Source organism: Arvicanthis niloticus, chromosome 26, assembly GCF_011762505.2.
Source record: "Arvicanthis niloticus isolate mArvNil1 chromosome 26, mArvNil1.pat.X, whole genome shotgun sequence".
NCBI classification, from domain to species: Eukaryota; Metazoa; Chordata; class Mammalia; order Rodentia; family Muridae; genus Arvicanthis; species Arvicanthis niloticus.
Genome location: NC_133434.1, coordinates 38,021,491 through 38,027,665, shown reverse-complemented (window position 1 = coordinate 38,027,665; position 6,175 = coordinate 38,021,491).

Here is a 6,175-nt window from a genome sequence, read left to right as displayed (position 1 = left end):
TCGCGCGTGGCGGCTGCGGACCCGGTTCTGGGCTGAGGGCGGGGACGGAGTGGGTTTGCTGAGTGACCGTGAGGAAATCACTTCCCTCACCCCGACCCCCGTCACGTCAAAGACGCGAGGGAACCCGGTCGTCTTTTCAACTTCAGGAACCTCCACTAACCCAGGAGGCTCCCGTGGTTTCCTCCGCCCCGCGCGTCAGGCTCCTCGCCGCTCGCCCTTCTTCCGCTCCGATTCCGAGCCCGGGGTGGGGGAGGGAAGAGGCGGCCCTGACGGAGCCCTGGGGTCCTTCCCGAACGTGGGCTGAGACATCCCAGCCACAGCTGAAAGGTGAGCGGATTGGGCTAGCCTCAGGTACCCCCCCCCGTGGGATCTACTGCCCCGCCTCAGGTACCCCCGGGGGATCTACTGCCCGGCCTCAGGTACCCCTGGGGGAATCTACTGCCCCGCCTCAGGTACCCCCGGGGATCTACTGCCCCGCCTCAGGTACCCCCCCATCTACTGCCCCGCCTCAGGTATCCCCTGGGATCTACTGCCCCACCTCAGGCATCCCCCCCTGGGATCTACTGCCCGGCCTCAGGTATCCCCGGGGATCTGCTGCCCCGCCTCAGGCATCCCCGGGGGATCTACTGCCCCGACTTAAAGCACAGAACTTAAGTCTTAGTAGCAGGATTTGGGGCGGATGTGAGGCTGAGCTCAGAGAGGGTCGACATGAAAAGCCCCCGGAACCAGTCAGGAACCTTAGCCGGAATGGGACACGCTAATATAATAACTAGTAGCTGATCATCGGCCAGCCGTGGGTTATTTATAATCTGCGACAGGTGCGCCCTTATCCAGCAAGGCTGTAAGGGAATCATTTTAGGAAAGATTCCTGCCATTAATATGCTTTTCCTGTTATTATTAAACAGGTAGAACACTCATTAAGTAATACCACACCCTTTGGAGCAGATCTCTGCAGGCCCACGAAGATGTACTGTCTTGTAGCGATGCCATATAGACAAATAGATGACTCTAAAGTTACATCAGTGATTATTAAGCTCTTTTATAGCGGGACTGCTATTAAGTCCCTTTCTTGTAGTCAAAACTAGGAGAGAACTCTGCCAGTCTCCCATGTGTCACCAGTTAACTGCTCTCAGATAGTAACCAGACTTTCTCCTACTCATAGCACATTCTAAGAGGTTGTAAAACAATTAACCAAAGGTCATAAAAGGGGAACTTAAGATTTATTATGGGAGCTAGGACAGAAGATAAAATGTTGCCTGGGTTTATCTATACAAAACTTTGCTAATAACTTAGTTATAGTTTTAAACCTGTGGAGCTGAGACAGGTGATGGATGTTTAGCCAGATAATTACTCCTAATGGATACGCATGTAAACATTCTCTGTTGTAAACTTCTACTTCAATTATGATTCGATTTTTGGTGTGAACTTGTGTGCCCTTCCGCAGCTTTGAGCAAGCCGGAAAGACCTTGTTTATAATTGCTTAAAATTGTTTTTTTTTTTTTTTTTTTTAAGATATTGCTATAAAGTTTTAAAAAACTATAAAATTCTCAAATTTTATAGTTATTTATATAAATACAGCTTAATTTAAAACAAACATGTACTGTTCCTAACTTTATAGGACATTTAAGAGCTCATACTGGATTGCCTGGACCCCAGGACAATGCCACAGCAGATTTGTATACCAGGCCTTACGGGAACAATTGACTGTACAATCTCATTCTTTTATCATCAAAAATAGTAATGCCTTGAGACAATAATCTGGTATTTCTAGAGAGTGTGCAAGTCAGATTGCAAAAACTTGTTCTCAGTGGCCTTAATTTCTTCATAATGGTGTTAACCCTTGAGAACTTATACCTAATCGATTATGGCAAGTGGATGTTACTCATTTCTGATTTGGGAAAATTACAATATGTACATGTGACTTAATGCCGTTTCAGGCTTTCTAGTTGCAACTGCTTTAACAGGAGACACAACTAAAAGTATAATTTGTCATTGCCTGCATTATTTTTCTATGCTTGGTGCTCCATATCAGGTTAAGACCGGTAATAAAACTGGCTGTTACAGTCAGGTATTCAAGATGCTTCGTTGACAATTTAATATTACTCATATTACTGGGATTCCTTATAATCCTCAAGGACAAGGTATCATGAAACAGGTATTATGGAACTTTAAAATAATATCTTCATAGCTCTCTGAGTGTGGGAGGAGCAGATACTGGCGCTTCTGCCCTGGTTTTGTAAGAAACTCTGAAAAATTGCCTTTTAAAAAACAAAAGAAGGGGAGTTACACTCTCCAAGGTCACCAAAAGCACGCTTTGCTTTTGTCTTGTTTTTAATTTTTTGCAAACTGATGTTAAAGGTCAGTCTACAGCAGATCGCCACTGGCATCCAGTCACTTCCAGCTCATATTGCCAGGGTCAAATGGAGAGACCCTCTAACTAATACTTAGAATGGTCCCAACCCTGGGGACGAGGTTCTGTCTGTTTTTTCACAAAAAGAAAATGGAGCCCAATGGCTGTCTGAGAGATTGGTCCATCAAGTGGACACAGATCATTGATCTAATAATACTAATGATGAAGACAGCTCAGAATCCCTATGAGCCATCTGAGTTAACCTGGAGTATAGTCTCCACTCGTACTGGAGAGTGTTTTTTATCAATACTCAAAGCCACCCACTATATTCCTGGTAGCCAGACCTTGTGCTTGATCCCTGCCTGTTAGCAGGGAGATTATATACCTGGAACATTCCCACTCACAACCTTAATTTCTACACTGCTTGGACTATTAATTATAATCTTGCTGCTTTTAACTTTTAGATCTTGAATTTTTTTTAATTATTTTACTTATTTTATGTATATGAAAACACTGTAGCTGTTTCTCAGACACACCAGAAGAGGGCATCTGATCCCATTACAGATGGTTGAGCCACCATGTGGTAGCTTTCATAGGAAACTTTTGGGGGGGGGTGTGTGGTTTCAAGACAGGGTTTCTCTGTGCAGTCCTGGCTGTCCTGGAACTCACTCTGTAGACCAGGCTGGCCTCGAACTCAGAAATCTGCCTGCCTCTGCCTCCCAAGTGCTGGGATTAATAAACTCTAAAATCACTTCTCTCTCTAAGTGTCTTTTCTTCCTGAGACCTCAGACGAGCCCAGCAAATTCCTGCTGAGATAGAACAAAGGCTGTTCACTTAATCCTTTGCTGTTTTTAGGATGGGGTCCTAAATGCCAGAAACTGCAGTTTCTGGCCTCAGAGGATCACAGAAGGCAGGTCAGCTACAGTAGCATAGTAACTTAGACGTAGATAAGTAAACTTTTATTATACAACAACCCTAAGTATCTCGGAAGACCAAGTCTTACCCTCCCCTGAGGCTGACACTCTTCCCACTTCACTGCCCCAAGAAGAACCGACAGGAAAGAAGGCTCGTGCCCCAAGCTGGAGCTGGCCTGCTTCCCCCCTCTCCCCCCAACCTTGGGCAGTGGCTTAGTCCCTGGGAACTTACCTGTGCCGACCTGCCAAGCAGAGTTGGCTCCATCGTGCATGAGAGCTGTGCTGTGGTTCCCTGATAGCTTGCAATCTCATCTTGAGGGTAAGTAAACTGAGGTTTTTGCCCAGTGATGTATTCACCTATTTGAGAAGTAATTGTTGAACCCCTACTATGGCCTGGGGGGACTTGCCTATACTTACTGGTAACACAGAATTTCCACCACACCAATGCGTTCAGGCTCTGCTTTCTGCAGGAATCAGGCACTGACAATCCGAGGTAGATGCTATCCTTTCCCAGAGTTCAAGGTTCTTCCAGTTTCCGGCATTTCCTGGTGGTATCAATCATGTGAGTCCTCAGATGCCTCTACCACACCTTCCCCTCTGGCAAATCTTCCTATAATTCTCTTGAAGTCCTCCTTCCTTTGCCAAAGAGAAATTTCCCTTCCTCCCTCCCTTCCTTCGGGATCCTCCAGTACCAGAGAAGCAACCCAGTCAGTTTTCTAAATGTAGGTATCCCCTATAGGGTTGGTTTGTACTTTTCTAATACAGAGGGGCATTTTGAAGTTAATGGCTCAAGCTTATAGATGAGGAAGCTGAAGCCCAAAGAAGTGACAGATGAGGCAGGGGCCTCCTTGGGCCCCCATCGCTGCATTTCTCTTGTTAGGAAGCTGGTGATACTTTTTTTTTCCCCTGAGACAGGGTTTCTCTGTGTAGCCCAGGCTGGCCTCGAACTCAGAAATCTGCCTGTCTCTGCCTCCCAAGCGCTGGGACTAAAGGCATGCGCCACCACTGCCCTATGCTGGTGACACTTTTAAAAAGTAATATTTCTTTTCTAATGCTAATACTTCGTAAATACTGAAAAATACGAAAATGGAAAATTCAGCCGTCTGATACACAAAATTATTATATCCTAGTCCTTTTTCTACGCATGCTTTAAAAACCAAAATTACACTCTGTTCTAAACATATACTTTAATCTTATAACAAATTCTTTGGTCAATTTTTGGTGTCCACCTTCCATTTTTTCGAGACAGGGTCTGTTTTGCTGAGCAGTTTGAATTCTTAATCCTCCTGCCTCCAACTCTGAAGATCTAGAATTATGTGCATCCATCTATCACTGTGAGCCACTGCACTCAGCCCTTCACCCTGAAATTACTTGTGGGGTTGAGGCACACAGGTGAACATACTTGTGTATCAGTCAGAGGACAACTTAAAAGAGTTTGGTTATCTTTTTCCTCCAGGTGAGTCCCAGGAATCAACTGCAGTCTGTATAGCTTTGGTGGTAAGTACCTTTACCTGCTGAGGTTGGTGCCTCTTCCCTCAGTTATTACGGAATAGAGCTGGAGGGGCGGTACCAGCCTGGCATGCACAAAGCCCCAGGTACAATCTCTAGCACTGGGGGGGGGGGGGGGGGGGGGGAGATAATTGCTTAACCACTGTATGTATTGTTTTTAATATTACTGTTTCTTATTAGACATTATTTTCATTTTTCTTGTTTATTTGCTTCCAGAAGAAACACTTTAAGGTAGGCAGTGGTTTTAATCCCAGCACTCGGGGAGGCAGAGGCAATGGGATGTCTGTGAGTGCAAGGCCACCCTGCTCTACAGAGGGAGCTCCCGAGACAGCCAAAGCTTCACAAAGAAACCTTGTCTCAACTAAAAAAAAAAGTTCTTTTGTTTTACATACTGTATGTGCATCCCCACAAAGGCAGGAAGACATCAAGAGTCCTTGGAACTTCCAGTCTTCTGGAAGAACACAGCCGCTCTTAACTGCTGAGCCATCTCTAGACCCATAAATTAGTCACACGTTTATGAGGATTCGTGTGTGTGTGTGTGTGTGTGTGTGTGTGTGTGTGTGTGTGTAGGGAGCAAGTAGGTGACGTACCTGTGTACGTGTGGAGGCCAGAGCAACACATCCAGTCTTTCTCACTTAGCCTCTTGTTGCCGTGTTTCAGAGGGAAGCTCTGCTTTCTGCTAGGCTAATGAACTCTCAGAATCTATCTGTTGGTTCCGAAAGCTATGCCTGAGGATTTGAACTCATGCTTTGTAGAACCCGGCTCTGATTCACTGAACCGTCAGAACCCTAAAGATTCTTAATGTATCAGAAAAGCTTCCTGCATGTGTGACACCTCTGAAGCACTTCAGAGGCAACTGTCTGGTGTGTGTGTGTGTGTGGTGTGTGTGTGTGTGTGTGTGTGTGTGTGTGTGTGTGAATCTCCAACCCTAAAGAGATTTGGAGATCAGGGAGACCAGAAGGCTCTGCCCAGCTCACTTTTCCCTGTGTGTCATTAGAATTTTTGATACTGCCTATAGGATCCGTCCTCATCTGTTAGAAAGAGGAATTGTGTAGCACAGGTTTGGCTTCCTGCCTGGAGATTGGGAGCTTTCCTCCGCCTCTTCCAACTGTGCCAGTCTTTCCTGCAGTGTCACCTCTGAGCCGCTCACATTTCTATTCCTTTTGTTTGTTTGTTTGTATTTTTTTGTTTTTGGTTTTTTGTTTTTTTGTTTTTCCAGACAGGGTTTCTCTGTGTAGCCCTGGCTGTCCTGGAACTCACTCTGTAGACCAGGCTGGCCTCGAACTCAGAAATCCGCCTGCCTCTGCCTCCCAAGTGCTGGGATTAAAGGCGTGCGCCACCACCGCCCGGCAAGCACTGGCTTTTCATTAAGAGATCTTCAGCAAACTTTTGTTGAATAATA